The 18,914-nt window shown below is 45.4% G+C and overlaps 1 long non-coding RNA gene across 1 annotated transcript; it reads right to left on the reverse strand.

Moving 5' to 3' along the window:
• Window positions 1-2,295: 2,295 nt before the first annotated feature.
• LOC116711205 (uncharacterized) lies at window positions 2,296-18,912 on the reverse strand. Its single transcript, XR_004337187.1, has 3 exons — window positions 18,476-18,912; window positions 13,515-13,518; window positions 2,296-2,306 (listed from the first exon to the last, which is right to left on the reverse strand). It is a non-coding gene; the product is annotated as an uncharacterized LOC116711205 (long non-coding RNA).
• Between the last annotated feature and the right edge of the window lie 2 nt (window positions 18,913-18,914).

An 18,914-nucleotide genomic window follows, 5' to 3' on the forward strand; every position in this document is an offset into this window, starting at 1 on the left:
CTCTGACCCGTCGCTTTGTTCTTCACCTCCTGGCAAAAAAAGGTCATAAAAATAATCAAACTACAGAGTAAAGCTCCTGCTTCAGGCCAGGGTGTCTTCCCCTGTTTCTCCTCATCTTTCTCCGCTACGATTTAAGAGCTCATCTTCCTGTAATGGGAGCCGCAGTGGAAAATCTGAAAACTGGGAATTTATTTTGCAGGGCAGTAAGTTTCCTTCCCTGGAGGAATGCTGGTACTAATCCGTAGATAAGTCTCTTCTCTGTCCATTTGCAGCAACACCTGCTTTCATCAGGCTGGAAATGAGCTGACTTGCATGTTTTCATATCTGAAGACTAAAATAAAATACAATTTCCGCACAGAAATAGGAGCACATGCACCGAAAATGCAAACTGTGCACAGCTGCAAGTGGATGAATGCAAATGAGAAGCAAATACACACATTCACACCCAGAGAGGGAGGAGGAAATACAAGCATTTAGCTGTGAAACACTTCCCACTGTGATTATTAATTACATTCTCCTTCCCTCACCACCTGTGTGTGTGTGTGGGTGTGTTTGTGTGTGTGTGTGTGTTTTCTTGCATCATCCCTCTGCCTGAACGTAATGACCCAGCTTCTAGCACACTGCGGGGAACGCGCTCCGGCACACACCAACGGATAATTAAGGGAGTAATCGAGAAAGAACGACACAGGAAGTCATCAAGCTTTACAACGCCTTGAAACGGTGACTGGAGAAGAGCGGAGGAAGACGTGGAGGATTTCTCCCCCAGGACGAACCCAGCTCTGTTCAAACTGAGGAAAACTCAGACGGCTGCAGGAACAGTTCTGTTCATTTCCTCCAAACTGAACCGGATCGGATCCTAACGGTCCAACCAACACCAAACAGAGCCGCTGAAATAAAAACCATAAAAACATGCAGACACATTTTCACACTGACTGAAATAATTTCACCTTAAAGAATCAATCCAGATGAAAACTCCCAGCATGCCTTTCACCAGCACACATACAACACAAATCATCAGCTAACTTTCAGAACCGTTAGCACACTTAGCTTCCCCATGTCATTTATTTGGCTGTTTTGTGAATTTCAGTTGAATAAAGTTCAACATCTGAGTGGAAGTTTTGGTTCAACTGTTAAGAATTTTTCAGGTAGTTTATTTATTTTCATATTTGGAAGTTTGTTTACGCAGCACGAATGCTTCCTCTGTTTGTTCCTAATAACGTCATTTAAAAGACGTTGCATAGATGTAAACAGAATCATTATCTCTGGGCATTATATAAATTATAATATCTAAATCACATCATTGATCGAGGGGCCAAGTCTTTCAAAAATGATTTAAACTCAATTTTAAGGACATTATATACCTGAAGTTTAGGTTTTTGTTTTTAGTTTTTAGATTTACTGCAAATAATAAAAATGTTAAAGAAAAGTTTTGTCATGTTTTCATTCCAAATAAAACAGCCTGATTTAAACCATCTTCATAATTTTTTCATAAGTTTGTCATAACCTTCCAGAATATTCTGGTATAACAAGAATCCTAAAACAGACTCCGAATCTGTTTGAGATGGTCCCATGATGCAGAGCAGCAAATATCATTTTTCTGTACCCAGAATGCATTGCTGTGTCCTTGACACATGGTGGGAATCGCTATGGTTGAAGTTAGCATGTTAGTATTGGCTTCCATAAAATAAAGCATGTTGGTGTAGTACTTTAGCAATAGTGGAGCTAATGTTTCTCATTAATGCTTTATGGTTAGCGGTGCTAACTGTTTAATTAGCACTGCTAACTGTTTAATTCGCGGTGCTAACCAGTAGCCTCGGCCTGCTGAGTCTGGTTCTTCTCTAATAAACCTCTGAATCTGCTGACCTTTATACGAAGCTTCATTCAGGAGGGAACCAGCAAAGGAGGAGGAACACAAATACATGACGCACTTTTCATATTTTATCGTAAAGAAAAGCTAAAAGCTGAACATCATGTCCCAGTTCTGCTCTTCTCTGTGTTGGTGAGGAAAAGTTCAAAGAGTTTTAAGATTCTGCAGCTGAAATAAGCAGAGCGGTTTTTGACAGTGAGGTCGGTGCATCGTTCCCAATAATCCATCAGTGGTTCCTGATAGTTTGGACGGCTCTGAGCGTCCAGCCAGAGTTTCCCTGTAAAGACCCGGTCAGCAGCCATCATCGCTCCTCCCTCATCGCTGCCTCATTCCTTCAGCTTCAACAGCGTCTGTCATCATTTGCCAGCAGCTCTGTTGACCTCAAACATAATCATCACTTAAATTCAGCTAAAGGTCAGAAACCAAACGAGTAAAATCACTTATTTAGTGGTCAGAGCTACTTAACATGTTTTATGGTAATGGAAACCTGCTCAGCTTCATCACAGAGACACATCTCTCCCCAGACGGTAACTATTCTGACCGAGCGCTAAATCCCTCCAGCTGTCAACATTCACTGTCTATTAAATCGGAGCTTTTACTGAGAGCTGCCGGCCCGAAGAGAAACATTGGCTCCAGTTGAGACTCGCTGCTGATTTTAGGGAGATTATTGAGTCTGTTCCAACAGAACGCTCAGGTTGGCGATCAGGCGCTTTGTTCTGAGACGGATAAAAATAAACTGTTAAAACATGAAGGTTGCTGGATGAATGGAGACAAAGACAGACGGGAGAGGAAGAACCGAATGGGATCGGAGAAAACCAAGACGATATTTACAGGAAAACCTAAGAAAAACTTCACTGTGAGTTTGTTCAAATGAGCAGCTAAATAAAACTAAAACTCTGTTTCCTTAAACTGATTCTGATGTTATCAGTGATCAGTTTTCTATTTTCATCCACTTTCCTGTTGCCTGATTGGACCATAGATCCAATCATTAAAACATCAATCAGTGAATAATCAACGGGACGATCAGGAGGAAAGTTCCTGCAGCTTTCAAACAGATATTTATCAGCTGCAACCGAACACCAGAAATGCTTTAAGTTACGTTTTCATGACTTAGTGTCGATCTCCCGCTCCCTTCTTCGACAGGCGGATTGGCGCAGCGTCTGCCGTCAAGCGGGCGCTGTACCGGTCCATCGTGGTGAAGAGAGAGCTGAGCCAAAAAGCGAAGCTCTCAATTTACCGGTCGATCTACGTTCCCACCTTCATTTATGGCCATGAGCTTTGGGTCATGACCGAAAGAACGAGATCGCGGATACAAGCGGCCGAATTGGGTTTTCTCCGTAGGGTGGCTGGGCTCTCCCTTAGAGATAGGGTGAGAAGCTCAGTCATCCGGGAAGGACTCAGAGTAGAGCCGCTGCTCCTTCACATCGAGAGGAGGCAGTTGAGGTGGGCATCTGGTCAGGATGCCTCCTGGACGCCTCCCTGGTGAGGTGTTCCGGGCACGTCCCACCGGGAGGAGGCCCCGGGGAAGACCCAGGACACGATGGAGGGACTATGTCTCTCGGCTGGCCTGGGAACGCCTCGAGATTCCCCCGGAAGAGCTGGAAGAAGTGGCCAGGGAGAGGGAAGTCTGGGCCTCCCTTCTGAAGCTGCTACCCCCGCGACCCGACCTCGGATAAGCGGAAGAAGATGGATGGATGGATGTACTTAGTTTCTCTGAGATTCATCCATGTTGGAACGACTCAAAGCATGTTTGAGTCGTTCCAACCGTCAGCATTTTAGGCTGACGGTCTGCTTCACCTCCAGCTGCTGTGGTTCTCTTGAGTCAAACCAACCTGTTCCCCTCCTGGCCTGTGGGGGCGCTGCACCAAGAACCACTGAAGGAAACGACACAAAAACCTCTGAAGACACTGAGAGCAGTTTCCTTCTTCACCTGATGGAAACAAGATGGAGGCGTCAGATTTTACTAGTTGGAAGATTTCTCCTTAGTCTTTGGCTAAAGACCAGGAGCCATTTCTGCTGCTAGCGCTAGGCTAGCATGTTAGCTTTGGCTGTATTTACCCAGAATGCCTTGCACTGTAGTTCACTTCCTGCTTTTGGAGCGGCCTCTGGTCCTCTTGGTGTTCATATTCAAACTGAACCAGAGTTCACGTCAACCGTATCACGTCAAGGTTTGGAGGACCAGAGGTCAGAGGTCAGGGTTAGCTTGGCATTCACACTTCACCGACCGAACTGGACTTTATATGTAGATGGACTGGAGTCGGGTTAAAGCAGAGAGGAGTCAGAATGATTTCTAACCAGAACCACTTCACACCGACTCGGCTCTGTTTCTACTTCCCAAAGAATCCCAGTGGAAAACCATCGACTCAGCTTCCTCCACACCAAACACCTGATCATTCCACACTCGCCTGCTACCCCTAAATAAAACCACAACCCTCTTCCTGAGATCACAACTTCATCTTAATTGAGTTCTTGGTCCAGAACCAGGAAAATGTTTCTTGATTTTCTCTGGAAGGAGCAGAAGAAGAAAGTTGATCTGATCCAAGTTGGTCCAGATAGAGAATAAACCTGAAACAGCCTGTTACTGCAGTGCTGAATCATAAAGTTGTGTTTTCTACATATTGCACTATTTCCTGAAGTTTATAGCAAAAAGAAAAAAGTGTCCAGGCTCATCGTACATAAACACACACACACACACCCCCACACACACCAACGCACGCCCACACAGCCTAGCTTGAGCGATAAGCTTCTGTGGACAAAGTGTGAAACAGCCAAACTTATTTCCTCTGACAGTCAATCTCATGGTCTGTGTCACAGCAGCTCTTTGTTTCTTCAGGGCACCTGTTTTATACATCCAGCTCTATCTGCGCCTCGCCTCAGCCGTACGTCTTCTCTCTGCTCTTATCAGCCCCCCACCCTTCCTCCTCTCTTTGTGCCTTCCTGTCTTCCTCCCTGTTTATTTTTACATCTCCTCAGTCCTCAGTAGGCCAGCAGCAGAACCACAGTAATAGAACCAGCAGACATCATGACCACCAACACTGGACTGATGGAGGCTTCGACCCCTCAACCGAAACACAACAGCTCTGACGACTCTTTACATCAAAAATAATAACATTTTAAATAAAATTTAAATCACTTTTTCCAGCTGCTGTGGTTCTCTTCCTCTCTGCTCTGAGTCAAACCAACCTGTTCCCCTCCTGGCCTGTGGGGGCGCTGCACCAAGAACCACTGAAGGAAACGACACAAAAACCTCTGAAGACACTGAGAGCAACTTCCTTCTTCACCAGATGGAAACAAGATGGAGGCGTCAGATTTTAGTGTTGGAGGATTTCTCTTTAGTCTTTGGCTAAAGACCAGGAGCCATTTCTGCTGTTGGCGCTAGGCTAGCACGTTCGCTTTGGTTGTATTTACCCAGAATGCCCTGCGTTGTAGTCCACTTCCTGCTTTTGGAGCGGTCTCCGGTCCACTTGGCGTTCACATTCAAACCAAACCAGAGTTCAGTTCAACTGAACCCAGACGGAGGTTTGGAGGACCAGAGGTCAGAGGTCAATTAGCATTCACACCTCACCAACCGGACCGGAAATATAGACAAACAGATTAAAGCGGACTGAACAGAACTGGTGGGAATGCTAGAGGTGGGCAGATTGATCAAAAGTATCAATAATATCAATACCTAGTCGGTATCGGATCGATACTTTAGTTCCAGATTTCCTCTTGAAGTTTTGTTTAGTTTTTGAATAGTTTCTGATTTCTACCTCAAACGAGTTTTGTTCTGATTTTCTCTCAAATGATAATTTTTATATAAACTTTGTCCAAATTCAGATCGATACCAAAATCTGCATTATGACCAAACATCTAGTGATGATGGGTTTGGAACCGGACCTGTGGTTCTTAGACTGAGTCCAGTTTAGATGCCAAAGCAATAAAATCTTTTTTTTTTCTCTTTTTACTTTTGGAAATAAAATAAAATGTATTAAAATCAAACAAATTCTAATTCAAACCAGGCTTGAAAGGTTTTTGGATATTAAAACAGAGCTGGTCCAACCCGGCTCTCCACCAAGGTTCTGAAGAGGTTCAACCTGAACCTCTTCAGTAGACCTCAGATCCAGATCCTGGTTCTCCAGAACCAGAACCTCTGAGCCCATGTTGCAGGCAGAGAGAGCAGATCTCTGCAGCCACACAGCAGCTGACAGTCACGCTAATCCTGAGCTGCTGCTTCATCCCTCCTCCTCCTCTTCCTCCTCTGCTCCTTTTGTTCCTCCATCTTTGTTGACACTTTCTCATTTCTGTGTCACCCTGTCATCAGTGTCACCCGCCCCCATGGAGCGCGGTGTCAGGGCAGCCTCTGTGTGTGTGTGTGTGTGTTGATGAAAAGCCACTCACTGACCTGATTGAGACGATTTGATGGAGGCAGAGGGGAGAGGGACGGTAAATGAGGACGGACAGGAAGTGTTCAGTGTGGCTTTAATTGTGCTGCATGTTAATGGAGATTCATGCATAATAAAAGTCATTTCAGACGCAGGACGTCACATGTAGCACGTTTGTTATTTTCTCTTTAAATGCAAAACTCCGGCAGACACACAGTCCTGATCCAGTCATTCCCAGTAAACCAGCTCCACGTTTTACTGGTTTCCATAATGGCGCGGCGGCGATGTTACATGGAGGGATGACAGTTTGATCTCAGGAATCAGACAAACCACAAAACTCAGCATCCAGGCTTCAGCCGCTCAATCTGCCATATTTTATGCTCGTCTAACTTTGTTGCTGGATCTGATGATGGAAACTCGCCGAGGCTGTGATTGGTTGCATCAGAAAGTCACGGCTCGCTCTGATTGGTCGCTGTGTGTACTGGACTTCCCGTCCGGGCCGTAAACACAGCAGTACCGGGATCTACCAGAACAGAACCGGGATGAAGGTTTTCCGTTTTTGTTTGCAAACTGTTCAGTCCTCTCTGCATCAGCGTGCTGTCGCCATGGTTACCAGGTTCTGGCATGACTCCTGTTGTTTCTGCAAACATTTATTTTAACAAGATAGCATTTCATTTGCATAGATCCACACAGGGTAGAAGTTATCTGTGTCTAGGAGCTTTAAATCTGCAGGAGTCTGTTTGCTTCTGAGTCCGGTTCGGTTCTGCAGGTCCGGTTACAGCTGCTGTATGTGTGAGTTTGAGCGTTTCCATGGAGATCCAGGATAACCTCAGATTAACTGAGGCAGCTGAAAACATCTGGAATAAAGACGGATCCCTTCAGGGTTCTGATGACGTCTGCAGTCAGAACCGGCAGCCCGAGGCGTCTGGGTTTGGTTTGAACTCTGAGGCGTTCAGGTACCAGCAAAGCAGCACGGACTGACTGTGAGGCATTCAGGTACCAGTGAAGAACCGTGGACCATGAGGCGTTTAGGTACCAGCAAATCGGCACGGACTGTGAGATGTTCAGGTACCAGCAAAGCAGCACGGACCATGAGGCGTTCAGGTACCAGCAAAGCAGCACGGACTGTGAGGCATTCAGGTACCAGTGAAGAACCGCGGACCGTGAGGCGTTCAGGTACCAGCGCTGTGGCACAGACTGTGAGGTGTTCAGTTTTCTCTCAGTGATAAAAGATGAAAGTTTCCTCAGGATGATGAACAGATCAGCTGATTTTTCGCTTAGCGCTTTAGCCTTTTTGCTAACTCTGAAACATTTAGCGCAGTTAGCTTGATCCGCTCAGCGGTTTGCGTGTGATTTCTGATCTGAGTTTCCTCCTGCTTTCTGCTCCATGAAGGACATTTTTCTAACTCTGACCTTTGTTTATACATAAAGGCTTAATATGGCTGCAAGCGATGTTGCTTTAAACCACAATGCTCCATTTAACATTCATAGAGGTGCTCTATTTATTTTTCAGCACTGCTAAATCCTTAAACAAGGCTGTTTGTTATGTGTACAGCATCGATTATTGATCCAATTAAAGCCTCACAAAGTTTCACCGGCACAACGAATAATTCAGATTCAGATTTTTATTTCTCTTATTGCACCGACAATGATTAGAAGATCCTTCCACTCACCAAGATGTTGGATTATAGATTTGGGATAAAAATACAACAACAAACATAAGCAAAGAAAAAAATCATTTGAGGAACCCTGGAGGAAAAGGTCCAAATGTCAGAGAGAAGCAGGAGAGCAAGCGGAGCAGCTCAGATGGAGAGCAGGGTTCAAGAGATCAGCAGATCAAACATTTCAATTTAGGCCGGATTCTGTCTGTTCCCGCTCTCATTTCTTCCTCCTCTTCCTCCGTTGCAGGGGGAAACGAGCCGCTCTCCAGACCTGAAACAGGAAGCTCCTTCTGAAAGCACCAATAATCACTTTGTGCCTCGTTCTGTGGGCGAGGCGGCGGAGGAGAGCGGCAAGCAATGATTCTGACCCGGCATCAATTCCAGTCCGGCGAAGCTGTGGGCACTTTGCTTCCAGGTGGAAGAGGGGGGAACCATGGAAACCATGGAAACGGGGGGTGAGACAGTGATGAAGAGGAGCACATCTCTGTTTGGGAGAAGAACCCGGTGATGAATGTGTGTGGTCCGTCCACACAGCTGCCGGTTCAGCTGAGGGACCATCCCAAGCTCTGCACCAGCTTTCTGGCTCCTTCCCCTCCGAACCATCGATTCGAGCTAAACGTGTCATTTTTCATCTTGTATTATTGTGAAACCGGCGCCAGGTATCGATAAATCATGAGGATTCTCAGCGGACTCTCCTTGATGAAGGATAAACTCCAGCAGGCTGCGCTCTGCCACAAACAACGGCCCTCAAAACCTCAAACTGTCAGAAAGAAATTTGTTTTGGGTCAGCACCAATTAGCCTGCAGCGACATCACAAAGGAATCAAACCCACAACCCAAAACGATCCGGAATAAACCGGTTTTATCTGGAATCGTCCCAGACAGCAGTCCTATGTTAAAGGTTAAAGGTCATGAGCCTGAAGCAGCAGGCATTAAACACCCGAGGAAGAGAAAAACTCGCTGGAAAACCAGCAGATTTAACAACCAGAGCTGTTCATTCATCGTGTTTCATAAACTGCAGCCGAAATGTTGGACAGTTTGGATTAAAGTTCATTATAAATCCTGGAGCTGAAATGATTTTGAATTTGAATAAATTTGATCCAAATATTCGCTCTGCTCTGTGTTCACCATGTTCACACTGAACCAAACAGGAGGGACAAACCTTCAGTCTGATTGGCTTCTTGTTCTTTCCTGTTTCCTGTTCAGATTCAATCCAGCGACTCTCAGCAGAACGGCTCCAAACGGGATTATTTAAACCGCTGCACAGCGAGCCAGGATTATTCCCTCCTTCAGCGTTTAATCTGATTCTGCAGGACGTTGAGCCGCTGTCCCCCAAAGAGAAGACATCTGTCCCCAAACGGTGAAGGACGTCCAGGTCTGTGCAGCAGATGTGCCAGAGAGCAGCTGGTCTCCGTCCATCCAGGGAGCGCTAAAAGGCCGGAGCGTCTCCGAACGCAGCAGCTGAACAAGACGCTGTGAGAGGAGAAGAAAAAGCTGGAGGACCAGGAATGAAAAATAACGAGCGGAGAGGACACGGAGTCTGGCTGACAGACGAGAACATCAGAGGTTTGATCTGCTGCTGCTCAGAAACATTTTATCCAAACCGGGACGTCACAGGTTGCTTAGGACGGGGCGACGATTACAACGACTCAGTCAGAAATTAATCTGGGTTATTTAGTCTGAGGGAAAATGAGGAGTTCAGTTTCAAAGTCAGATTTTCACCATGTGAATCATTCTTTTATAAATGTTACAGTTACAAAAGAATATATAAATATAACAACATTTAGATCTGAGACACAGCGGATCTGCAGATGAATCAGCGCTGAAGGATTCAGAGTTTATATTGAGCTTCTCAGCTTTTAGTTTAACATTCCACTTTTCTGCAAGTAAATTAGCTAATCATATAACTCAGAGCTGACTAAATATTTAGCTGGTTCAGAGCTGAATTTGAGCCAAATTTGAGCTACTTAGATTGTTAATTAAATATTTAGTTTAATAATTGAAAGATTAACACAATGAAAATATGACTTTGAAAAATGAAGCCCATTTTGTTCTGTTTTGACAAACTAAGTAACCCAAATTACTGCAGATAATTTATGACTAACTCTACAAACAGTAGAGGCACATGGCGAAATAACCACAATAATTCACAAAGTATTTTCAGTGGAGGAGGAGGAAGAGGAAGAGGAGGAGAAGAAGAGAAAAAGGAAGAGGAGAGGACAAAGAGATAGAGGAGGAAGAAGAGGAGGAAGACGAGAAGGAGGAGGAAAAGAAAGAGGAAGAAGAGGAGGAAAAGAAGGAAGAAGAGGAAAAGGAGGAGGAGGAGGAAGAGGCTTTCAGAGAGTGAGTATTCCTCAGTTCTTAACATTTTTCAGTTTCTGAAACAAGCTGCACCTTTAACTGGACCTGGTACTTATCAGGTCCAATCACTCTGGAGTTTTCCTCGCATCACCTCTAAATCCACTTATTTACTTTGACTAGACCATGCCGGAGGGCATTTCAACCCCACAGGAGCTTCTAACAAACCTCTGCTGACTTTTATTAAATCTGAAAGCAACGTATTCATGATCTGGTGGACCGGGCCATGAAGTGCCAAAATCACAGAACCTTTGACCCAGACGAAGGTTCTGGAAACATGGAACCGATCTGGAGATTCATGAGGTCAGAAGAGTGGCGCCTGGATGAGGGACGAGACGTCCTCTGGACAGAGGGGACCGGAGTGGAGACGAGTCGCCATGACGGACGGAGAAAACACCCGGTACTGCCTGCCCAGCACGGCGGTGGAGGGATGATGATCTGGGCTTGGATCGCTGTCATTCCAGAGGGAAACATGAGTCCATCAGGCTCGGTCCAAACTGGGTCATCAACAGAACCAAGATCCCAAACACAGCTGCTGGTATGCAGCACGACTGGAGGCTTCAACGGCCTAGTCAAAGTAAAAAAGCCAACCCAGCTGAAATGCTGTGAGGCCGAGGAGAAACCTTGAGGCAATGTTGAGAAGAAGAGTTGGTCCTGAAATCCTCCATGGATGCTGAGAGCTACAACATGGCGGGGTCATGACCCGGTACGGAAAGCCCTTAGTGGCAATAATCAGTCCCTACAGCGTTTCATGACTGGGTTTCTGATTATTTTCTATCAAAATCACTGATTTTGTGTAGCTAGTTTAGAAATATTTAACAATATTTTTTCCTAATTAAACCTCAAAACCTACATATGTAAGAAAAAGTGGAAACATTTTTATTCTATAAAGAACCAAAACAACTTGATTTCTGTTACTCGCCACGTCGATCAATAACTCCACATGAAACGGTGTAGAAATAAAATATACTGCCACCTGCAGGTGGGAGTTAGCATCACGTAGACTCAATGCTTTTTACCATTTTTGCCAAAAACCTACAATAAACTCACAGTAATACATCAGCGCATAAAAATCTGGGGATCTGTTGATTTTGCGTGAATTTCTGCGATTGAATCATTGAACATGCCTTATTAATGAGCCGCCGGGTGAAAACATCCCATAATCCCTCAGGCCCCGATGTGAGGAGCGTTAAACCTGGAGCAGGAGGAGGAGAGAGCGAAAACCAGCGGCAGACAAAGATGGATGAAGGCGGCGTAAAGCGGCGTGGCGGAGCCGACAAACAGACGGTCCAAACTGCGTTTCTGTGAGCAGCCGCTGCCTGGAAGTCCCTCTGGAGTCCCGGATGTCCCGCCGCCTCCAGGAGCCGCTTCCCCTCCCGCTTTCCCTCCCACCCAGAAGTGGATCAGGACGGCGCAGTGAGAACCTGAGCAGGGGTGAAACGGCGTTTAGGACGGCAGAGAGCCTCACGTGTTTCACATCAGATGGTTGGTTCATGTGGAGACGAGTCCAAACTGGGAACGTTTACTCAGGTTCACAAGAACTCTGGGAGGAAACGGGAACAGAGCGTTTTATTCAAACTGAATCTTCAGTCTTAACTTCAGACTCCAGAACCTCTGGACTCTGAGTGATTTGGACCGAACTGGGTCATGTTACTGATTGATTAATTTGTTATTGGCTCATATGAAGAGCAATAAATGTGTTTGTATCTGAACTGATTAAGACGAGTTGAGCTGGTATCTAACTGATCCGGTCCAATAAGGGAACCAGACATGTCGGAACCAGAACTTTTCTCTGCAGACATTAACGTTGCTGATCGCCTTACGCTGCTGCCTTGATTGGTAATCAAACAAACCAATTTAACATCAACGCAGCAAAGCAGAATCAACATCCATCAGCTCCAATCAGCGCCTGACGACATCATCACAGAGAAAACACGACTCTGAGATAAATCTGGTTCTGTCTGGTCTCTGATTGTCCTCTCTGGTTCCTCTTTCATGTGTTAATGCTAAAGGACGGTGAAGGAGGATTGATTTGGACCTGGCAGGTAGAACCCAGAGTGGTATCAGTCAGAACAGAAGCTGCAGTCAGCGGACGTCTTTTAAAATTTCTCCACTGACTCTGCCCAGTCGGCCATGTTTGTTCGTCTGGAGAAGTTTCACGGGATTTTCAGTCTGTTTGTGTGGATCAGGGGTGTCAAACTCCAGTCCTCCAGGGCCGCTGTCCTGCAACGTTTAGATGAGCCTCTGCTGCACCATCTGAACAGAATAATTAGGTCATTAAGGCTCTGAAGAACTGACCTACACCAGGAGGAGGTCATTAAGCCGTTTCATTCCAGTGTTTGCACTTATGGCACATCTAAAACCTGCAGGACAGTGACTGGAGGACTGGCGTTTGACACCTGTGGTGTGGATTGTAGCTCAACATCACACACTGTACCACCAAACATGATACATTTATGTTTTATTATCAGCATGCGTGGAGTCCATCAGGTTTTGAAAAATCGTCCCTGTGAACCAGGCGTAACAGGAAATCTTCATCTGGTTCTGCAGGTGAAACAATCCCCAGTAACTAATTTATTCCTTTCTGTTTCACAAAGTGTGACCTTAGAGCCACCGATCATCCAGCACATCCAAATTATTGTCAATAAAACTTGGTTAGCCTCCTCTGGGTTGAGGTCTGAGTTTTATAATCACATCAAATCAATATTTCCATGTTACTTTCTTAGAATAAAGAGATTCATGTTAACTACGGGTCTTTTTTGTAGATACTTTACTTCCTAAAGTACAACACATTAAAATAATCAGTGAACTATCATTACAGCAGGACTACTGTGAGGTTTTATGGTCTAAATAAGATCAGTACCTGGTTGGTATCGGTTTTTCTCCCGGTCCTTCAGAACCAGAACCACTATCTAGTTTGTCATCCTCTAAACGTTTGCATCGTCTCTGTGTCCCGGGCCAGCTGAGCAAACTAATCGATTATAATCAGGTAACCAATCAGGGTGCAGGTAGACCAATTAGGGAGCGGCAGGGATCCTGGGAGTTTCAATTAGAGGAGCTGATTCGGTCTAATTTAGAGCAGCTGCTGCCGAGCTCCGGGTGACGGCTGCTATTCCCTCTAGCTAGGACCGAGGTGTCTGCACCGACACACACACACACCGACACACACACAGAAACGGATAATAATCCAAAGTATTTGCTCAGACTAACCATGCAGAACCACACTGAACTCTTGAGGACAAAGTGACTTTCTGGCTGTCTCCACCTCCCTCTCTTCTTTCCTCTTTATCTTCCACTGGTTTGCATCCCTTCCTCCTCTCATCCCTCCGTCCTGTGCTCCTCTGTAGAGGTCAGAGGGTAAAAACATGCAGTTTAGCGCAACTTGACATACAGTAATATTCTGTGTCTGCACTGTGAGCTGACAAGGAGCAGAGATTTATCTGTAGGTTGGTGCAGAGCGGTGAGATGATGTCATGATGTGAAGCTGAAACCGGCGCGGCTGCACGCTGCTACACGCAGCGCTGACTCAACCTCACTCTAAAATCATCTTTATCCACGATCACTAATGGAGTTTGGATGTAATGGTTCCCAGTATAACAGGCTGAACTGCAGCCACTTTAAATCTCCTTGACGTTATTGTGCGTAATGCTTCAGGCCCTTCGATGAGTCCCTGATGAATCCCGCTTCTAGCCGTTATCTCGGAACGCTCCGGCTTCAGGTTGGGAACAGGAGAGGTTTGTTGGGAGCTCCTCAGATAACCTGCTGGTCTGGATAACCTGTTGGTTTATTTTAGCGGCTGCAGATCAGAGGAGTTCGCTCTGCCTGGGTGAATATCTCTGGATGCTGGTTGGTGAAACAGATCGCTGCGTGTGGTTCTGATGGTTTTGTTTCACTGACATCGCAGACGGACTAAACTCTTCCTGTCAGTCTCTCTAGCTCCGTTTCATTTGGGAATATCTGGCCACTGCTGCTACCAGGAAGGCTTTCCCATTCCTCATCCCAACTCTTGAAGAGTTCCTGAAGTTATTTTGGTTCATTCTTCCTGCAAACACGTCTTAAAATGTCCAGCAGTAAGAGACATGGTTCTATTTCTGGCTCCCTGATCCTCCTCTTCCTCAGCCGGGCCTTTGGGTCGCTCAGCTGACTGCCAGATGACCGACCCACCACAGGGACATTTCATTTCACTGCTGTAAGAAACTGTAACCAGATGACTCTCATAAATATCAGGAGCTATGTGTTTAGCATTCAGATGCTATTTTAGGCTAGCATAGCTTCGCTGATAGGCTAGCTCCTTTTAGCACAACTTCAGCACAACAATGGTGTTTCCATCGTCCAATCAGATCGCTAGAGTTAGAAGGACGAGAGAAGCAGCTTGGTCGTCTATCACTGCTGTTAGCGGATGTGGCTGTGCATCAGATTAATGGGCGCACCAGAAACATGCAAACAGAACGGTTCCTCAGAAAGGTTCCCGACCTGATAGAACTTTAGCATGTAAACGAAATTTGGATTAATCAAGTTAAAATCTTTAAGCGCCTCTGAAGAACATCCGGTTGTTTTCTGGTCGAATGTTTTCCTCCCAGGTTCTGTCTGCTGGTTCTGAATGCAGAGGTCAGAGGTCACCACCTGAAGCTTCTCCAGGTTCCTCCCAGGGTTTTTTCTGGTTTTATTCTGAGAAACATGCCGTCCGTTCAGTCAGTGGAGGCAGAGCGTCAGCTGTCCTGGGTCCATCCACAGCGACGGTGACGAACGCAACGTTGGTCTGGTTCAGACAAAACCTGAAACGTTCCCAGGAGCCGAAAATTTTCTCTGATCTCACAGGAAGATTAGCTTCTTTTTCTGTCATTAGGAAACTTTCTGAAGGACCTAAAACACTCTGACCTGCCAACCCTGGATCAGCTCAGAGACACGTTCACACTCTGATCATTCCTCTGCTTTCACACACACCCACACCCACACACACGGCTTTCTTTGGTGGTTCTGCTCTCTGCTGATAATCAGGCGGCTGATAGTTCGGCTTTATTAACATCAGGCTTGTATCTCCTTGAAAACGCGATGGGCGAACGCGGACGGGAACAACACGACCTTTGAACCCAGAGGGCATCTCATTCAGCTGGCAGCTTGCACTACAGCAGCGTGGGTGTTTGCTTAAACCCAGCAGCTTTCATTAAAATCAGCTGGCTTTGTTTCCACGGCGATCAGTCAGGGTCAGAGGTTTGATTCCATGAGGAGCAGAAACACACTGAGCATGAGATCCGCTTCTTTCAGGCTTCATGGTGTTAAAAACTGACATAAATCCACTGCAACATCTGATTAATCTCTTGTATTTTATGTTTGGCCGCCTTCGATAGTTTGCATATTCAATGTCCTGAAAATATCAGATTTATGGCTGAAGGTTTCCCTTTATCTCGTTGCTCTGCACTGAAAACGGGGCTTTATGAAACAAACCAGTCACTCGTGTTAATTTTCCACAAACTGATCCAACGTTCACACGACGCCATCGCTCCAACATCACCTGAGTCTCCAAACGTCTTGTCCACCCATGAGTGGGTGTATTTGGGTCAAACATCCTGTGAGTCTGCAGCTGCGTCAGCGAGACGACGACCGACGGTTAGAGGGAAAACACACATCAACACGTCAGAGTTAACTCAGCTGTTTTCTCCAGAAACATCCAGCCGCCTGCAGTAGATTTAAACTTCAGATTAAACAGCTGATCCCATCACTCCATCTGAGAGCACCTCTGACCTCTGACCCCCTGCTGGATGGTGGGTAGTGGAGGAACCAGAGAGAAACCAAACGGATGAAACTTCCCGTTTTAAATGTCCTGGTAATCGGATGTGCAGCATCTTCTGTACGTTCCAGACGGAGCTCCATCTCTGACAGAGCTGAAGCTGGACTCGCTTCAGGCTGGAAACCAGTGAGCCGGGCCGGAGGCCTGGCCTCCTGCTGGGATCAGAGCAACCTTCAGTCAGATCTGCTCTTCCGCCTCACCTCTGCGCTGTAACCCAACAGACGAGCTGGGAAATCATTTCCATTCGAATATTTCAGACGTCATTGACTCCATCGCTGCCTTTAAAGTGAAGATCATGTCTGGAAGGAAGAAATCTCCGTGGAGATTTACTCTGCTAGTCAGAGATTTATGTCAAAGGACAGAATCTACATGGTTTAAGCCTGGACTTCATGTTCATTATTAACTCTACAAAGGCAGACTGAAGACATCACTCTGCAGTCAAACATGAGGGAAACGTTCTCTGTGGAAATCAGAAAGAAAAACATCAACACCTTGTTTACCACAGTTAGCAAACCGTCCTGACGTTAGCACCTGAACTCCAAAAGGAACCGCAGTGAATCCAACTTCTTTACAGGGAAAAGTCAGAAACGTCAACTTTTTGTTATCTCTCAGTAATTTTTCTCTCTGTAGCCACTTCATCTGATCTGGCTTTCTGATTGGCTGTGATTCCTTCCTGGAGGCGGGACATCAGCTGACATAATGCTGCCATCACCTAATCCTTCTTCCTCTCTGGCTGTTAAAATTTTTACTTCTCTCCAACACAGAAGGTTCTCCTGGCTCAGTGTTTCTGTCTCTGTTCAAACATCCAGTCTCTGTGGCAGCTGGACGATGGTTCTGAGCCTGGTTCTGGTTCTGGCTCTACTGGAGGTTCCTTCTTGTTAAGGGGAGTTTTTCTCTCCGCTGTCGCCTCCTGCTGGTCAGGAGGACTGAATGCTGCAAGCCAATGTTTATAGATTCTCAAGTGCAAGAGGAATCATTTGTGAAACCATCAGAGGAACTTAGCTCAACCTCTGACAAACTAAATCTGGAAACACAGAGGTGACGGAGTGATGGTTGTCATGTTTCCAGAGGTCAGAGGTCAAAGGATGACCTCCATCCCTGCAATGGCACCCTGAGACACAAACCCACAGAGATGCTCCTGCATATCATTCATTTTAAAGATGAACGTCAGCAGAAGCCCCCGCCCCTCCTCCTGTCGCTCGTAGGTCAAATTAGTTCATTACTTCTAAAGGTGACACTCAGAGGTTGCGGCGTGAGCGGAGCTGGAGTCGTGCTGCAGGGGAGGAGGAAAAGACAATCAGGGTCCATTCTCTCCTTGGATTTTAATCTAGACTGAACTGTTGTCGATTATCAGAGCACCTCCTGAACCCGGTCTCATCACAATGGCTGCTTAATGAGAGCGCAGGTGATTGGAGAGGGTCGGCTGTTGCAATAACAAAGAGGAGGACATTCATCACTGATTAGGCTGCGCTCTGCAAGCAGCCGCAGCGGCTTCGATAATCACCGAACAGCAATACGCTCAGGGCTTTAAAACAAAAACACTGCAGATCCACCGAGACGCTCATCATGCTTCAATTCAGAGCCGAGTTCAGGAAAAATGTGCAACCAGAGTTCAATTCAAACACCAGCAGTAAATACCGGGCGGTTCTGTGGATTTCAGCCAGATTTCAGTTTCTGAGAGCCGGACGACAGATGAACGTGTTGCTGCCATCTTCAGACATTTTAATCTACAAGCAGAAAAAGTTTGACTACGCAAACTGAAAATAACAGAAATAAATCTGTGGCTCCTGCTGGAGGTGGATGAAAAAATTCAAAATATTCATAATATCAATACCAAGACTGAGTTTGTATCAATATTAGCATAACAATACTTTAGTTTCAGATTCCCTCTTGATATTTTATTTTTGGGTTGTAGTTTCTCAAATCTACTTGCTCTGAAATGTTTTTTGCATTTTGATTTTTCGAAAACAAACTGCACATTTTATTTTTCTATTGTTTTTGTTTACCATGTAAACATGTCAAAGTATTTTGTTGGCCGAAATATGTTTTAATTTTCCTATTAACTAAACAAAAATGTTGTTTGCTATATGCCAAAACTCACAATTACTTCAAAATATATAAATCTTTTGTTATACTTTCCACCATGGATGGCGCCATTTTTTCCACTTTCGCAATGCATGCTGGGTAGATGAGGCAGTTTGGTGTGTTCAGTACTGGAGTCTACAGACTGAACACAGGAAGGCTAACTTTACCTGAGTACTTCTTTATCCTATTGCGTTTGACTGGTGTAAATTTATAAATTTAGACAGCGTTCCCTGTAATTTAAAAATAGTGAGGTGAGTTTTTATCACACATGAAAACATAAAGAAAAGTGCAGCGGGAAAGAGCCGAACGCAACTTCCAAAGGATTTACGTTTGTGCATTTCTCTCCATAAGACTTAACCTTTTGAGGTCGACGCCCGCCCTGTGGCGGGCATGACGTCATGCATTTAAAAGACTTCTGTATAAAAAAAAGACGCCATGAGAAGTGTGCATTTCATTTCTGTTGGACAGTAGAGACTTCAAACTTTGTAAAAGTAGTGTTTTTATATTGATTTTGTTTTATATTTACTTCCAAATAAAACCAGGAATATGATCGATCATTTTAGCCATAGCGTAGTGCGCATTTTACGCATGTTGAGTGCAATCAGTAGTTGTTTTATGACCAAAAAGTGAACGAATGCAACATGAAAGCCATTTTTCCGAGTTCCTCCAAGTGCACCACATTTCCGAAGCAACCAATCAGAAAGCATTTTTGGGCATTTTGACTTGAGATCGGAACAGCAGCGCGGGGAGAGAGTTTTGTGGCGGAAGAAAACGGTGCGCTGTTGAGATTTC

The sequence above is a fragment of the Xiphophorus hellerii genome, chromosome 20 (genome assembly GCF_003331165.1).
Source record: "Xiphophorus hellerii strain 12219 chromosome 20, Xiphophorus_hellerii-4.1, whole genome shotgun sequence".
NCBI lineage: Eukaryota > Metazoa > Chordata > Actinopteri > Cyprinodontiformes > Poeciliidae > Xiphophorus > Xiphophorus hellerii.